Below are 17,936 nucleotides of genomic sequence, written 5' to 3'. Positions count from 1 at the left end.
TGGTATTTTGGGGGTGTCCTTGCCACTAGATGGCAGGGCGCCCTTTGGAGAAAGAAGGCACGAAATAACCTGTGTTAGCATTGATTTGCCTTCAGCCTGGCAAATCTCTCATTGAGCTTATCGAGAGTTTGGCTGGAGTGAGGAGCAGGTGGAGTGCTGGAGAGAACTGCAATTATGTTATGACCCTTTGACAGCACTGGCATGCAGTTTTAAATTTTCTCCAGTACAATAGATATCTTAATTGAATTCCACAGAGCTGGACATAATAAGGCAATCAAGAAAAGCTGTGTTTTAACCAGAATTAAATCACAACTCAGTATTGGTGATTTTGTTGGAGAAATCTCTGCCTCTTGTACATGTGCTGTGTTTGCTGTGCCAAGTTCTGAAATATTCAGTCAGTCCTTGAAGTGAATTGCAGAGAGGAGACTGGCCCAAATTGTGACCTTGGAGTCTGGCTTTATATAGTTTGGACTGACAGTCTGCTGCAGGGGGAAGATCCAGTTAGCAGTCAGAAGAGTTAAAAGCTCTAATTTTCACTCTTTCACACCAATTTCATCTTAGTGTAACCCTAATAAATTCAATTGAATGAAACTTCTGTGATGGTGCTAAGAAACAGGATGCTTACGTTTAGGCTGGAGTTGTTAAAGTCATCAGAATATTAAGATGAGGAAGTTGTGCACATTTACTGATCCCAAATATATAGGTGCATTTGGGCAAAATGGGTGTAACACCCCTCCATTCTCACATGGAGCATTACGCATTGCCAAATGGAAATGACCACACTTGAGATCACGTCCACATCACTGAGCCTGTGAGCTAATGAGAGTTGAAGGTAAAAGATGTACCAAACTGGGTGCTTTGTCATGCTTTTTGTAGCATTACACTTCTCTACTAACACATCTAGAAAACTTGTTGGGAAATTCTCAAAATTTTGAACTTCTGTCTTTTTAGTTGATAGAAAGCTACTTTTTAAATTAGTTGGCTTATTTAAAAAGTATAATGACAAGTTAACATTGACTTTTTCAGAGCATATGATACTTTTAACACAATTGCTCAAAACAAAATAACCTGTTTCACAAAGATATCAGCATTTTCAAGTTTATATGTTGTGGTGTTTGAAATGGATTAATTTCTCTTTTTCTGGAATAGTTTTTTATACTCTATTCCAAAAATTTTAAAATTCTCTTAAAAATTTTTAAAATTAGTTTGTTTATAAAAGGAATATGGTTGACAAAATGAAAAGTGTAAGTTCAGTGAAAGAAGTACTTTGTGAAAAGCTGTTTCAGAGAGGGCATTGTTGGACAGGTTAACTTGTGCAAAAGATATTTTCAAATGCTGTATGATGTGATGTGCATTTTTTTATCACATTTTCAGAAGCTGCTTACTTGTAGTATTTGCCACTGGCTAAGTTTTGTTACAAATTACACTGCTTAAGCCTGTTGGATCACGACTTGGATGCTTCAGCTTTAATGAAATATAAAAATTTTTTGCCGAGTTTTGCCCACACTTAGTTTGGGAAAGATCTACGTCTGCTTTCAGAGGTAAAAGGTATCCGCTTTCCTAGTCTGTTACACAAGGATATAGCTCTCTTGAAGCTGCCTGCATTGCACATACGCTACTCATGCACTACTTGGTTTGCACTTAGCCTTCTTACCTGTCTTACTTATCTGTGTGCAAGGGCAGATTTTGGAGCAGGTTGGTCTAACTGGTGGACTTCCAGTCACATCTAGACTGAAGTTGAATGTGTATTTTTCTAGGGTATCAGGCATGAGGTACCTCTTGTGCTGCAGCAGGAGATGCTGTATTTTTAGCATCCTTGTGGGCTCAAGGGAGCAGCTGGAGTGTGCATATCCCAGCTGTGAGGAGAGCAGGCGGTTCTGGCAAACTTGCAGCCAGTACACTGCTTCTCGCTGAGAGGCATTTGGTGGAATTGCTCAGGCAGCCTTAGTGAAAATCAATGGAGTAGCAACTGCTTTAGTCCATATAATGTAAGATTTCAGGTTTGCTGTAGCAAAAATACCTCCAAGTTGGTTGTGACATTTTTGAAGGTTTGGGGTTTTTTTTCTCAGAGAAAATATCCTGTGTGGATGAAAAGCTTTTCTTTTTTATATCACTCCTTTTTTTGTTTTGTAATAAAGACTTTCTTTTGCTACCTGCACTATCTGAATGGCTTCTTTTTGCTGTGTCTGCATCTAACTTCAGAAATCTGCTGTAACATCTCCAGCTGTTCTTCAGGGTTGGGAAACAGCATCTCCAGGTACCAGATACTGCAGTTGTGGAATCAGGAAGCTGCTTCTGAAAGAAGTAATTTTCAGCAAGAAATAATCCTTTATTTCGTTTGATAGCCTGTTACCTAGCCTGGATTTTTGACCCATGGTTTATAGGTGTGGCAGTGTTCCTAGGATCAGCCAAAGCAGTTCACACCCTCCATTTTATGTGATGTCAACAGTCCAGATGAAAAGCAGAGGTTTACTTCATCCTCCTTCATAGATCTCACATAGGTAATGGGAGGCTGCTGGGCAACTCTTGGATAACAGATGTTCTCAGGCCCCAGTGGCATGAAAACTACCCCTGAGTGCAGTGTAAAGCAGCCCTGAGGGTGTATGGTACAGGACTTAAAAGTGGGGGACACAGTAATGGTCCTGCACGGTGTCCCTGTATCTGAGCTTAGCACCCAGAGGAAGGTAAGTCTGATAGTTCTTGATCATTTGAGGGAATTCCAGTGTTCTGGCAGAATCTCCATGAGGCCTCTCAAGATCGTTTTTGAATTGTTACCTGCTGTTGGAGCAGTAGTAAGGAGATGGAACTAGGGCCTTGTACTTCCCATAATTAATGTACAGTTGGCAATGTAATTGTTGTCGTTTGGTAAACTGACTGACTTCTTGGGGAAAGTGCTACAAGGCAGAACCCCAGCAGCTGAGAAATGCTTGCAGCAGCAGATCCTTACAATGCTGTTGTACATGTGTGATTTACCATGGAAAGGTAATAGTCAAGCACAATTACTTTTTTCCATTTTCATTTTCTGCCAATTCCTATTGTTTTTACTACTTACTCAGCAGCAAGGGAGACTGCTGCTGTGGCATGTTCAGTACAGACAGGTGGTGACAGCTTGCAGCCTTCTGACCACTGCTTAGACCTCCTCTGAGCATGAGTTTTACAGTACTAGAGAAAACATGTGGCAGCATTGAAATAGCTTTGCCTGAGGGGAAGAGGCACAGCACTGGGATCTGGGAGAGTCCTTTGGTAAAGGTGGAAAGGTATGGTACTAAAGGGGTAGTTTAAGAGACATGACATAAGAGTTCATGAGACTTGGTTTTATTTCCTAGCATCATGTGACTGTGGACAATGCTTCCCTTCTGTGGCAGGCAGAGGCCAATGACTGTAAAATCCATCGGTTTGTGAAGGGCACAGGTACCAGGGGATGACAAAAAGTCATGTAATTATCTAGACATGCTAAACAATCTGATTTATGCACCTGAGGAGTGGAGTAGTCCAAGACACAGAAGGGAAGGACACACAGCAAACTGGTCAGTTCAGCAAAATACTGTACACATACCACATGCTGCATTGTTAGCTCTTAATAACAATCATATTTTTGACACAGTATGGACTTGCTTGCATTTTCTCACAATGCATACAAGCAATAATAACAGGGAAATATTTGCTCTTTGCTGCTTGTTTTTTTACATTTGCAATGTTAGAGCCTTTTCCTTGAGGTGTTACTGAGGGGGTGGATAGGAGAGTTGCAGTGATTGTGAGTCTGTAGGGATCTCGGTTTGCAAGTGATCCAGAGCCTAAAACGTGGTCTGTGCAACCCCATTCCTCAGACTCTGTCCCCTCCCCTCACTGCCCTGGCACTGTTGTGTGCCTACCTAAATGTTACACCTTGTTTTTTTATGGGCAAACAAAAGGGCGCCAGACACTCCTGGTGCTACCTTTCCTTTTCACACTGCTCCCATGGAATGAATCTTTCTTCCTTTGGTTGTGTTTAAACAGTAAAAATTAAAAGAGACTTTTGGGCCAAATTTTAGAAGGCATTTAGGTGTCTCACTCCCACTGGGAGGAGGTCGGGCTCTGAAGAGCCTCTGGTGCAATCCAGTATCCCTGGCAGTTTGTTGCCTACCAGTAGGGCCTGAATGGCAGGATAAAAATAAGAGCTGGAAGATCTTAAGACCGTAGGAGTAAATCTTGCCCAGAGCACTGGGTTAATCCCTGCTTTGCTGCTGCAGCACACATCATTCTGGCTCATGCTTTACTGAAGAAATTGTGATGAAGTGGGAAAATAGTTATGTTATACTGCTGTTTGCTTAAGTGCCTGAAGGATGTGGCTTTTGAATAAAGCATGCTCTGAAACCGCACTCTAGTATGTAAATCTAAATGCCAAGAACAGAGTGGCCTGGCTAATGTGACATGTTTGGGAATAGCTGAAAGTGGAAGAAAATTGATTAACTGGAAAAACATGCTGCAAGAAAGATGTTGCAGCAATAGCCTGAACTAATGGAAGACTTAGAGCTGAATTGCAGTACCTGGATTATTTGAAGCATTACAAAGCAGAGGGACAACAGCATATAAAGAAAGAAGGAGTAGGAGACAATCTGGGTTTTGGTTTTTTTTCCTTTCTCTGCCTCTAAGTTTTGCACGTCAGGTTTCCCAGGCAGTGTTTCACACAGAGATTGCGGTGGTTTAGCTTTCTAAGCCTCATTTTTATGCATTAGGTCTCTCCTTCAGGAAAGCTGCCTGCTAGGTGAAGACTGGTGAGATACATCTGGTGTCTTCCTTAAAAGTGATGAGAGGATTGAAGGGCCAAATAGGCACCAACACCACGGATGAGGACATGCAGATACTTTAAGTGTTTGCACCATGAGGGGTGGAAAAAGGAAGGTTTTCTGGAGGGAAGTTGTGGTGGGTTGACCCTGGCTGGGGGCCAGGTGCCCACCAGAGCCGCTCTATCACTCCCCGCATTCACTAGGCAGGGGTGAAAAAGTATAACAAAAAGCTTATGGGTCGAGATAAGGACAGGGAGAGATCACTCACTAATTATCATCACGAGCAAAACAGACCGAACTTAGAGAGGGAATTCATCTTATTTATTACCAAGCAAAACAGAGTAGAGGAATGAGAAATAAAACCAAATCTTAAAACACCTCCCCCCACCCCTCCCATCTTCCAGGGCTCAACTTCACTCCCGGCTTCAACCTCTGCCCCCCTCAGCAGCACAGGGGGACGGGGAATGGGGGTTACGGTCAGTTCCTCACACGGTGTTTCTGCCCCTTCTTCATCCTCAGGGGGAGGACTCCTCTCATCGTTCCCCTGCTCCAGCGTGGGGTCCCTCTCACGGGAGACAGTCCTTCACGAACTTCTCCAACGTGAGTCTCTCCCACGGGGTGCAGACCTTCAGGAGCAGACTGCTCCAGCGTGGGGTCCCCCACGGGGTCACAAGTCCTGTCAGCAAACCTGCTCTGGCGTGGGCTCCTCTCTCCACAGATCCACAGGTCCTGCCAGGAGCTTGCTCCAGCCTGGGCTTCCCACAGGCCACAGCCTCCTTCAGGTGCCTCCACCTGCTCTGGTGTGGGGTCCTCCACAGGCTGCAGGTGGAATCTGTACACCCCCTCATCCTTCCTCCATGGGCTGCAGGGGGACAGCCTGCTTCACCATGGTCTTCACCACAGGCTGCAGGGGGATCTCTGCTCCGGCGCCTGGAGCACCTCCTGCCCCTCCTTCTGCACTGACCGGGGTGTCTGCAGAGTTTCTTAAATCTTCTCACTCCTCTCTCCGGCTACAAAAGCTCCCTCTAACTGGTTTTTTCCTTCTTAAATATGTTATCACAGATGTGCTGATTGGCTTGGCCTTGGCCAGTGGCGGGTCCATCTTGGAGCCAGCTGGCATTGGCTCTGTCAGACACAGGGGAAGCTTCTAGCAGCTTCTCACAGAAGCCACCCCTGTAGAACCCCCCTCCCCCCGCTACCAAAACCTTGCCATGCAAACCCAACACAGAAGTGGAACCTGTGATTTATGTCAATAAAACATTTTAGATTCCTTGAAGTCCATTGTTAAATTCTGTTTTCATATTTAAGTACTTGCCCAAGTTCTTGTTGCTGATTCCTTAAAAAATGCCAAAAGAGAGATTGCTTCTGATTCCTTTGTGACTCCTTGATTCATTAATGTCGCTTTCCCAGGCGGGATAGCTGGTGATCTCTTACAAAACACCCAAGAGGTGCTCAGGAGAGGCCGTATTTTTATATGCAAATGCAGCGTGTAGTAAATTCATGCTCTGCCTCCCAGCAGAAACCATGATTTCCACACACGTTTGTACGTAGGAACTGTGTGGCTGTGCACCTCACAACTGCCCACTATTTCTCAACAATTGCAAGTACCTCTGCCTTGCCCTTGTTCCCTGGACAGATTTGAGGTCACACTGCTGGAATAATCCCCTTAGCTTATCTTTCTGGCTATATCATGCCCTATTTGAAAATTCCTCCCACTTCTCCTTACAATCAGATCACCATAAACATCTCATTCTTCCTTCGAACATCCATCAGAGTTTTAGGCTCGCTTATCCCTCTGAACTGGTCTGCTGTCTTATTTGCCTTGCCATCTCTGCTCCTGCGGCATGCTAGTCTTGACACTCTATTAAGTTCTTCGTCTCTGCTTTCTGTGCTTCTTCCCAATTGCTTTCTTGCAGAGGATGGGTTTTTGCATCCTCTGTCTTCCGCTAATGACGTCTTAAAAACCCACTGTTACCTTGGTACCCAGGAGTAGTGTCTTTATAGATGATTAAAAGAAACAGTTGCTGAATTTCCCGACGTACCTTATCTTCCTCTGTGTCTCTCCGATTTAAGATCTGAGAACTGCCTTTTCTTGAGGATATTGCAGATATTAAACATATGATAAAATTTCCCAGTTTGCATGTGCAAATGGTACAATAAATCACGTGACTTTTTGCAGGTGCTCCCTTTGCCAGGGTTCTGGGCTTCTTGCCAAAGCATTTTCTCTCAACCTCACTGTTAACCAGTCCCTTGCCTTTTGCATCAGCTTCTCTTTAAATAGGCTTAGCCCTCCAGTTAACAGATATCTTTTTCTCAAGCCCTGCCCATTGCACCTGCCTTTGAAAATGTGCCCTGGAGAACCCAGTGATTCAACTGTTGTGTGCTGCTGCTGTTTGATTAAATCATTGCTTAGTTTCAGGTGGCTGCATTTGCATGCTGGAGCACTTGATCCTCCTGTTTACTGCTTTTGTATATCGTGGAAGTGTTTGTAAAGCTTGAGGGGAGGTTCAGAATGAAAGGTATAATATCAGTGTTTGGAATAACAAATGGTATGGGCCATACACTCTCTTCATTCAGTGCTTTTTCTGTTTCCACACCAGCGAGCGCGATGGATGTAATGTAGTCACAGCATGTTTCCAGAAATCCTGAGATCAGTAATGTAAAATAGGTCTTTGGAATTTTAATAATGGAGAAAATGTCAGCATGCAAAGTTGGCGCAGCCTTGTTTCTCCCTTCCCCCAGTTTTACTCCTTTAGACCAGTTTATGTATTTTCTGACCTTGCAGATACAACATAAGGTGGGGATAGGGAACCCTCCAGAACCTTGCACTGATTTCCCTCCTGTCCCAGTAGGATTCACCACTCTACAAAGCAAATGTATACAGGCCTTTTAGACCAGACCTTCAGGATCAGCTCCCATCTCCCCAGATGCATTTGGGAAGTTTGGGGACCTTCAACACTGAAATGACTTTTCACATCTCCTAAGAGGAACTGTGGCACCCAGACATCACTGGGTTCTTTGCAGACCACTGTTTTTCCCCAGCCACATTCAGTAACGAGTTGTGTGTCATGGGCAATGCTTCAGTCAAAATGGTTTGAAGGCTCTTTGGTACTACCAAAGGTGAACAGCAAAGTGTTGAAGAGAGTGTGATTCTGACCCACCCTCCTTGTAGAAATGACATTATTTTTTTAGCTCATTAAATGATTGTGGTATTTTTCTCATAAAATATATTTGTACACAAGAATATGTCTGGCGTTTCAGAGATCAGCTGCCCAGATCAGATATCACAGATCACAGTTATAGGCTAATGCTGGGAATGGGAAATTATACAGAGGAAAGAGAGTTGATTCTTCCATGTGGATATAAATAGGTCCATCCTGACAGTTGACAGTTCAGTACCTTTCTTGAGTATTAAACTTAGACAACCCTTTTGGGGGTTTTTTGGTAATCTCTTCCTGTAGCTTGATGGAGAGCAGTTTGAGACATTCTTCTTACAAAAGTATGATCAGAAGCTGTCGTGATTGCTGCAGTGGCATGGTTGACTCTGCATAAGAGAACTGCCTGTCTAGCTCAGGCTACCAGCCAATAACGAGTTATCAACCTCCCTAAGTGAACTTGAATGAGCAGTTATTCAGAGCTATATGGAACCTATAGAATGAGAAATACTCTCAGGAATAAGTCATGGTCAGATTGGGTTCAGTACCAAGAAAATCCTTACTTGTTTGCCTCTCAAGGGGTTTTGTGGGTTTTGGGTTGTTTGGGTTTTTTAAATTTGGTCACCAGAAGTGGTGAAGATTTTTCTCCTTCATTTTACATCAAAAATCTTCTTAGTCAACAACAAAAAATAATAGTTTATGGGGTTTTTTCATACAAACACTTGTATTGGCACAATCAGAGCACCCATCTTTTGCTTTTTTGGAGAGGGAAAAATAATATAAGCCAGAGCCCCCAGGGAAGTCTGCCTGATTAGTGATTGAAAGATTATTTATTTGCAGCTAAAGGTGTTGGAGTGACCTGTGTGTGAATTTCTGTCTCCTTTTAGGCTTTACAAAAATTCTTGTACTGAGGCAAACAAAGTTGCCAGAGAAGTAGGGCCTCTCTTCATTATTTAGTCTGACTTTAAGAGAGAACAAAATGGATAGTAAACATTGAGACATAACTTCTAATCCCATGAGCCTGGTTTCCTCTCCTTATTCCTGCTTTTTACATCACAGCAATTCTTTGTCTTTAACTCCAGAACAATGTTCAAAAAGCTTAATTTTGCTTTTTGAACAGTTTGTGGCTTGGTTGCTCTCCTGCCTCTTTGAAGATAGCGATGATGAATATGAAAAGCCATTTTCTTTACCCCAGATATATATATGCTTGCTATACAAGCCCATAAATGTTGCGCTTAGTGTTGTTCTTTTTCTTCCTTGGATCTCATGTGTTACTTTACATGGAACCTATTTAGCTTTCTTTGTAACTATGGTTACACACAGAGATGTAATATATTGACTAAACTGTCTATTTTTGTTGCCGAGCTAGAAGTTGGCCAGTTTACCTAACTTTTTGGTTCTCAGCATAGACTCCCACTGCTTATGCCTTATATATAGCCTAAACGCCTTTCTGGGATGACATCCCTTGATGCAAGTGACGGAGAGAAGGATTAGGAGATAGATAGCAACAAACAGGAGATCATGTAAGCAAATAGATTTTGTCCATTGATTACATATCCAAATAGCTAGTCTTCAAATGACCTGTGCAATGGTGTTTAACCTCAGAAGAGTTACAGATTCTTGGAAAGTAGTTCTTACTGACACTCCCCAGCCAAATGAGGTTTTATATTCTTCATAGGTAAAAAATGCTGCAGGTTTACATTGTTTCTGTGTGGGTTTATGTGTATGGATGGAACTCAAGCTTCGCTAAATGCACGTGTCTAAATGAAAACTGAATGTAGATAAATGAAGTTGAAAGCCAGTAAAATAAGATACTGTCAGCTGAGGGCAAATGCAAAAGCAGCTGTATCTGCCCTCCTCAGCAGACTTCCTCGGAAATAAAGCAGGGTAAAGGATTCTACAGAATGAGCCATTCTCCATGCTCCAAACCTCTGAGTGAGAAATCCCCAAAATAAGTTAAGAACAAATGGCACTCTAACAGAAGGGTTTCTTGGGTTACATAAAATAGGAAAGCATGATGATGAGACCAAAACAACAAATAAACACTGTTTTGTATACCCTTTCATTGCCTTGCCAAAAAAGAAAATATATCCCCCCAAAAGTCAGCTGAGTTTTATCAGCTTTGCAAAATGATGAATGAATGCCTTGTTCTTTATTATTGCTTAAGTCATTCCTGTTTATGCCAGTATTTCAAGGATTATGTTTTGATTGTTCTGGAGAGGTGAAAACACTTTCTTGCTGATGAATAAACACTGCCACTTTTAAATATTTGTATGCAAAATGTCTTTAAAGCCATTATGAAATGCTTTCCAAAAGCACTAAGAAGCTGTTTCCCGAAAAGGCAGTTTTTCTCTACATTTTCTTTCATGCTAAACAGTCCAAATGAAAAGCCTTTCAGAGTTAACTAGTTTAAGCAATACCAGTGTTTTAGTGTAATGAATAACTTTTTATAGAGGACAATTGCACACAGCTCAATATGCTAGTATTTCTATTTCTGTGCCCCACCAATGCCGGGATTCTAGGGTAGAATTTCTTTCTTTGAGAAAGCTGAAGCGATCAAAACCCTGATTAACCTCTGATATTCACGTGGTGCTCTTGATCTTGAGGACCGAAGCAGTAACAAAGAGTTAATGGCAGCCATATGCTCAGGGTATTGTGGGTACTGTTGACCCAAATGTGAACTCCGTAAGCGAGTGCTGCTAACTGCTGTTTGTTTCAGGTTTGGTGTGGAGATTACTGATGAAGAGTTTGAGCTGCTACTTGACAGAATCCCCCTTGATGAAGATGGAAATGTCAGATACCCTCAGTTCATGCCCAGGTTTGATTCCTGGTATGCAGCCTATGCATTTTATTTCTCATTTGTGAGTGGAATTATTTTTAATCTAAAAGGCTCACATAAAATTTCCAGACTGATTCTTATTTCTTAAATGTACTCCTTTATGATGTATTTCTTGCCTGGAGTATGCTGATTGCATGTAAAATTAGCTAATGTTATGGGTGTATACTGTTTATGATTTAGTTGCTCTTTACACGCTAATTACATATTTTAGAAGAAAGACTTCAAAGGTATGTAACATACCTTCCTTCAACGGTATGTAACATACCTTTGTGCTTTCTGTAGGCTGAGAAATATGACAGACTTCTAAATAAAAGCGAATTGTTTCAAAAAAATGGTAATAAATGCACTTAATAACTCTGAGAACTTGAAGCATTTACAGGCCCTATATGTAGCCTGAAGTACTTCTGAGATGGTGATAATTGGTCAATAGAAGCTCTACTCAGCCTCCAAGGCCTAGCTGTGAATTAAAGTTTGATTAAAATAAAGAAGCATTGGGCTAGATAGACTTCATTATTTTCCAAAAACTAGGACTCAATCCTCAAAACTTTCATGCCAGTAGCTGGGCAGAAGTCAGTGACATTGCTGAGGTGAGTGAAAGTCTTGTGGAATCTGGGACTGGAGAAAACCATTCCATCCATGAAATCTGGAGAAATAAATTCCACTTTCACGCATACTTGCATGTACACATAAAAGTTAGACTGCTCAAATGGGAATGCAAATGTTTTTGAGTTATTTAGCAGGTAAGGGTATATCTAGTTTGCATACACACATGAAGGGTAGGTGGAAGTCTTGAGTTCACTGTACTGAAACCACGTGGGGTTCAGAGCATTCCTGCACTTCAGGTAACAAACCAACTAAGTATTGCAAACCTGATGCAACTGCTTCTTCCTTCCTATTCCATTAATTGCTCTTCCACTCTTCCTCTTTCTTTTCCTCAGTCCTTGTCTTCCAGCTTCAGGAAGCTTTGGGGCTGAATTCAGCTGTCCACATGTTTGCACGCAGGGCTGTTGGATATGATACGGGATTCATGCGATGCCTATGACCTTCTGGAATGGTATCCCCTAGGCAATCTCCAAGGGTGTCTCTAATGACCCTTGAATATATTTGAGTGGGCTCCTGTTCCTCACATACTTTTACTGCCAAGGCCTCCTCTCCAGTTCTGTCTTTAATAGCCCTCTGACTGGGTTGCAGCTATCCCAGATTCAGTTGTGCGTGAATTTCTGTGAAGTGTCTCAGCTCCAGGAGTATTCCCTGGTTGTCCTGTGGTAAGGGTGTAAAGAGGAGACAGAGGATAAAGACTGTCTAGCAAAGCTGACCAACCTTTGAGAAACCAAAAGCATCAAAAATAAAGTATACAGAGATGCACAACACTGAACCCTACCTCCTACTTGTTGTGCACTCAGCTGCAGTAACCGTCCTCTGTGCTTTCTGCCTTTCTCACATGCACATTGCTTCAGCTCCCGTGTCCAGGTAAATTCTGAAATTAAGAGAGGCTGATGTCCCTAAAGGAGACAAGATGCTTTTTCTGAGCAGTGTCGTCTTTGTGCATAAATTCATGGATTAAGATGGGTCTGAACCCCACATTTATTTCTGTTTCTAATAATTATTTTCTAGTGTAGTGAATCGCGGCATCATAGAATCATAGAATACCAGGTTGGAAGGGACCTCAAGGATCATCTTGGTCCAATCTTTCTTTCAAGTGACACATTTTCATCACAAAGGATCTGCGTTTAGCCCAGGGTGTATCACTGGCTCTGACCTTGTCTTGAAGTGTGTCCCTAAGAGTATTCACAACTACACATAGCCCTTTAGGAAAGCTATCACTGAGCCCTAATTTCAATAGTACAAAAACTGCTGTTTAATATTTTTGAGGATGTCAGCAAGATAGCAGTTACCATGCAGGCTTGCATCTGACATTCTTACGGACCAGGAGCAAAACTGAATACCGGGATTTGTAGGGACCTGTAGAAAGCCAAATTTGTACTAACCTAGCTCTGTCACCTTCAGGCCTTTTGCAGTCCGAGGTGAGTTGGGAACACACTGGAAAATAAAAGCCTACCTCTAAAGCTGACATCTGCCAGGGAACCACAGATAACATCCAGGACTTTGCTGCTGACTTTCAAGTCATTTAAAACACTTGGTCCAGCCACATTAAGCAGTAAAGGAAAGAATCTACAATAACTGGCAAGTTAAAGCTGTCTGCTATAAATGGGAGTGCACTGGGAAGGGAGCCTGGATGCATAGCAGATAAATGCCACAGGGAGTGCAAAAAAAGCTTATGGGGTTATGAAGGCTCTTTTCCCCAGGTCAGCCAGGGACCTATGGATGTGCCTGGCCTCATATCTTCCCACAAAAAAATCATGGAACCCTAGAAGCTGAACTGCCATCTCTTGCCAGGGAAATACTAAGAGATCTCCTCTTCTCAGAACCTCTGGAATCTGAATGGTCGACTGCACAGGTTGAGTTTTCTATGGGCTAAGTCTTGCACGACTCCTGTACTTGGGTTGCTATCAAATGCCACCAAGGATAGGCTTAGGTCAGACACATGGACACCAGCAACAACTGGGCTTCTTTGCCAGGGAACCCTCAGACATACATTGTCAGACCCAAAGGTAGACCATATATACGGAAAAAGAGGATGAATACTATAAGAAGTGATCTATCTTAATTGCAGGAGAAAGAGCTGTTACATTAGAAACTCAGAATAAGGGAGGAGGGGATTTTAGGGACTAAAGTTACAGCCTGGCTTTTGTCACAGTAGAAAGAAAAGAACCTGATCTTTCAGTGATGAAATGCTTTCCCCACCATCTTTTTTTTTTTTAACTGATCAGTCCCAGTTCCAAGTCAACCTTCAGAATTCACTAAATCTACCAATTTCAAAGATTATTATCATGCCTACACCAGTTGTTTAGAAATAATTAGTGTTTATACAGAATCATTATACCTTCCATAGCATAATTCTGTATTTGAACGTGATCCAAATAGATAATTACATATGCTTGCTGGGACTATTGTTGCTCAAGTCGAGTGGGAGAGAGTGCATAGGCCCCATAGCATAGCTTAGGTAATAGCTCTTTATTAGCTTTATGGTGAGAATGGGAGACCAGATGCTTCTCCAGATTACCTCTATGTTAATATGGGGTAATTTCATTTACTCCAATGCAAAACTGGAGTGTAACTGAGAACACAGTGTAGGACTGAGGTATCGTAATTTTCACTTTCATCACCAACCCCTCTATGTCTTTCCTTCTATAAAACCAAATGTTGCTTGCGGGCTTTGTCCCAGATCCTCTGTTGTATGTGGTGGGTTAGCCCCAGCCAGCAGCCAAACTCTCACCCAGCCACTCGCTTGCGCAGTAGGATGCAGGGAGAAAGTAGGAGGAATAGGAACAAGAAAACTGTGGGTAAAGCTAAAGACAGGGAGATGACTTACCAGTTTCCATTGTGGGCAAAACAGACTTGACTTGGGGAAAATTAATTTATTGCCAATTTATAGATATAATTTTAATTACTAATTTTGGAAGCAAAAAGACAAACATTAAGGCATATAGGGAAAAGACCTTTCTCTCCCCCTTTCCCAGGATCAACTTCACTCCAGACTCCTCTCTTTGTTACCACCACTGGTTACACTCAGTCCCTTCAGCAAGGAAGCCAGTGGAGCGGAATAGAGTGGGGAGAGTTTTGTGATCAAGGTGTAGTGGCTTCCCTCTGCTGTTCCTTCCATCTTGCTGTTTTCCTCTGCTCTGTCATGGGCCTTCCATGGGCTGCTGTCTTCTTCATGGGTGGAGGGGGGCCTGTTCTGGAAGGCAGGAGGGATGTTACGTGTTTGCAGTAGCTGACTTGATTTACATCTCCTGTGGCTCTGAGATGGTGCGAGTGCCCTCTTCCTACCTTATGCAGCTGCTGCTTGGAGGACCTGACCAGAGACAGCTGCCATGCTGAAGGAGGGTAGATTTAGCTTAAATACTAGGAAGAAACTCTTCACTGTGAGGGTGGCGAGGCACTGGAACAGGTTGCCCAGTGAAGCTGTGGATGGCCCCTCCCTGGAAGGGTTCAAGGCCAGGTTGGATGGGGCTTTGGGCAACCTGGTCTAGTGGAGGGTGTCCCTGCCTATGGCAGGAGGGTTGGAACTAGGTGATCTTTAAGGTCCCTTCAACCCAAACCATTCTATGGTTATATGATTCTATGCACTGCCAGAGAGCAATCCTTGTGTGTGTGCCTGCCTACACATGGAGAGCTCCTTCTCAATGCACCCTTGGCATCTAGTTTGCCAGGGAAGAAATTAAGAAACCGCCATTAGGATAAGTTAAGGCCACATGTAAATCACACAGTTTGCATGAGTTTCAGTATGCCCCGGAGTCACAGCTCCAGCTTCTCTGTATTAAGGATGAGTCTGGAATATGTTGTGGGTCCTTTCTGGTCTTCCCACTGACAGCATGGTGCGTGGGAAAGAAGTGCATTGATAGACCTATGTCCCTTGAATGGAGCTATGATGTAACCTCAGTACACAGCCAGGACGGGAGTCTGGAGCTGCTCCTGGGTATCTCAATTTAGATGTAGTTTCAGGGTGTTTCTTGCTTCCATTTTCTCTTAGGGCAGGAAAAAGCTTGCTGCTTCATTCTTTTCATACCTGATCATCTTCAAATAACTTCTATGAAATGGGAAGTTAAAATCAGCATTTAGGAAAATCTAAGATATCTCATTAAAATGGCAATGAAGATGTTTCTTTTAGTGAAATAACATTTTAATTGGGAATTCAGTTTACTATAAATTAAATCTATTATTTATCCTCAAATAAGGTGTTACTTTGGTTGGAAAAGAGCATTCTAAAAGATATAAGTCTGGTTGAAAAATGACTGTGTGTTGGCTTGTGATGGCTTCCCCTTTCACACAGTCATTTGTCTCCCTTGTCCTTCCCTTGTTATCCTGCCATGTAGGCCTGAGACAAACCATAAAGGTACAGGGTGACCCCCAGGAGACTCAGCATCTGAACAGCATGTTTGTTCCCAGTCTCAGATTAATGAGAGAAGAACTTAAAGAATTGCATTGACTGGAAACAGAAGATAGTTTGTGAGCCTGAGGGAATATAATCAGTGAGGACAGTTTGGAAACTTCTGTCTATGGTCATAGATAAACTATTCAGAGGTTCAAGTGTAGCAAGAACAGTAAAATCTAACTTCTTTTTCTATCATGATATTTCATACTAGTGAGGATCATAAGTGGATTAATAAAGACAAAAATTATTAAGAATCTGCTATAGGTATATTAGACATAAGTGAGACAAGGTTTCTGAGTAATAATAGTGTTTTGTATATTACCTTTGAAACATTAGAAAAGGCTTATGTGCTCAAAGTTGGCCTGTTATCTCCAACTGTATTGGTTGACCTAATGAAAGATATCCACAGACCATACCAGTGTTACCCTAATGCTGTAATATGTGTACATCTGATATTAATCATGCACACTTTAGCCTTTAACCAGCCATGCTATGGTGACATTTACTGCTCATACACTTCAAGAGGGGGAAGCTACCCCAGAAAGCAAATACATCAGTTAGCTTGGCTCCTACTGCCCAATCTGCAAATCCCTGACTGTAGCAGTAGCAGGCTGTTTGCACGCACAAAACAGAAAGAAGATGCTATGGCAGAATCAAAGCACCAATTGCCTGCCCCTGACCTCTTTCCCCTCATGGTATATCCATCAAGGGAGAGGTTTAGACTGGTTCAATTTTCTGGATTTATGTTCAATAATAGTACTTTTTATTTCTTGCCTCTTACAGTGGTGCTTTGTTGTCACTGTTGCCTTGTGAGTGGCACAGCTGGAACTGACTCCTTCAGTATTTGAAGGAATATTATGCTGTGTTCACTTCTCATACAGTACATGCAGAAATAAATTATATACGCCAATTATGTTTGGTTTGATCAGTTGACCCTGATGTCAGTGAAAACTGGTAAAACGCCTTCCCAAACTTTATCTTTTCAGATTGAGCATCTACATAAGAAATACTTTTGAAAATCTTAAATCATTTGCCTTGGCAAATTTATTTATTCTGATACTATGAAAAGGGGAAATTAGAGTGCTAATATGTTGTGTGAGCTATTCCCAGCTGATAGCTTCATTAGGGAACGCTGACACCAGATCACTTGGGTGAAAAGCAGAGAGCCATAAAACTCTGCAGAATAGTTATTTTGCCTTGCAGATGAGCTTTTTAAAGGTTGTATGGTTTTGATGATGCTGATTGAGAAGTTATAGTGTCACCTGCAGACTCCGGTGAGCTAGGCATGGGTTCAGACTTACAAAGGTGTAATAGTCTGTACTGCAGAGCACATACATATTAGCTAAACCCTTTGTAGTTTGCTGTATAATGTATAGAGTTACTCTGGTAGCTACCACCTGTACTAGATTTCAGAGACAGTTTGTGACAACAGGCAGGAATGATTAAGATGAAGGATGAATGTCAGCTTTCAGTGCTGCATCTGAGAAGAAGCTAAGGCAAGAGGCCAGCTACAGGTTAAAACTTCGTCCTATCCTTCCAAAATCCTATGTGCCCTTCAATCTCCCACCTTCTAAAAATAACCTTCTTTTCCCTGTTGTCTCCCCAAATCCAAGCTGCATGCAGGAGGTGAGTGTTTTGGTCTTCTGATTGCCAGTCATCCTCTCACACATAAATTTGTCATTCCTGACAGGCTGTCAGACACAGCCCCCTACTGCAGTACGCAGTGGGTTCCTCTTCCATCCTGCACTCTCTGCTGGGACTGTAGGTCAGCCAGCTTCAATACAGCTTCATTTTGTTTCTTAGTTTTCTAGCCTCAGGGGTTCTTTTTTTCCCTAACTGGCTGCCTGTAGGCTTGGAAAATAAATACCATAGTAACAATGTTAAATTGGAAACAAGAGCTGGAGAAAGAAAAGGAATATTTAAGGAACTACTTTTTTCAGATGTGATTTAAATCCTGTGAAGCTTCGATAGGGCAGAAGTAGTCTGGCAGAAAGCCAGACAGCAAGGAGGATCTCCTGCTCACAGGAGAGAGATTAGCCAGAAGGAGTAGGAGAGAAAAATGACATGTGATGTGCAGAGCAGAGAGGTAGATAGAAAGACTAGGTCAGTGAGACAGGTCAGAGCAATGCTGTGTTACAATCCAAGAAGAGTTTTTATTAGAACCTGAAAGCTGAGACATT

General features: G+C 42.4%; 1 long non-coding RNA gene across 3 annotated transcripts in view; it reads left to right on the top strand.

Moving 5' to 3' along the window:
* Positions 1–17,936, top strand: part of LOC142601749 (uncharacterized) — a 48,637-nt gene that overhangs the window by 11,395 nt on the left and 19,306 nt on the right. For all 3 annotated transcript variants that reach the window (XR_012835341.1, XR_012835340.1, XR_012835339.1), the window contains one exon: positions 10,641–10,751. This is a non-coding gene — a long non-coding RNA (uncharacterized LOC142601749). The remainder of the gene's footprint in view (positions 1–10,640; positions 10,752–17,936) is intronic.

Source organism: Balearica regulorum, chromosome 4 (genome assembly GCF_011004875.1).
Source record: "Balearica regulorum gibbericeps isolate bBalReg1 chromosome 4, bBalReg1.pri, whole genome shotgun sequence".
In the NCBI taxonomy this organism is placed as follows: domain Eukaryota; kingdom Metazoa; phylum Chordata; class Aves; order Gruiformes; family Gruidae; genus Balearica; species Balearica regulorum.
The sequence above is the reverse complement of the archived record's forward strand: the minus strand, read 5'-3'. Positions and strand labels throughout refer to the sequence as shown.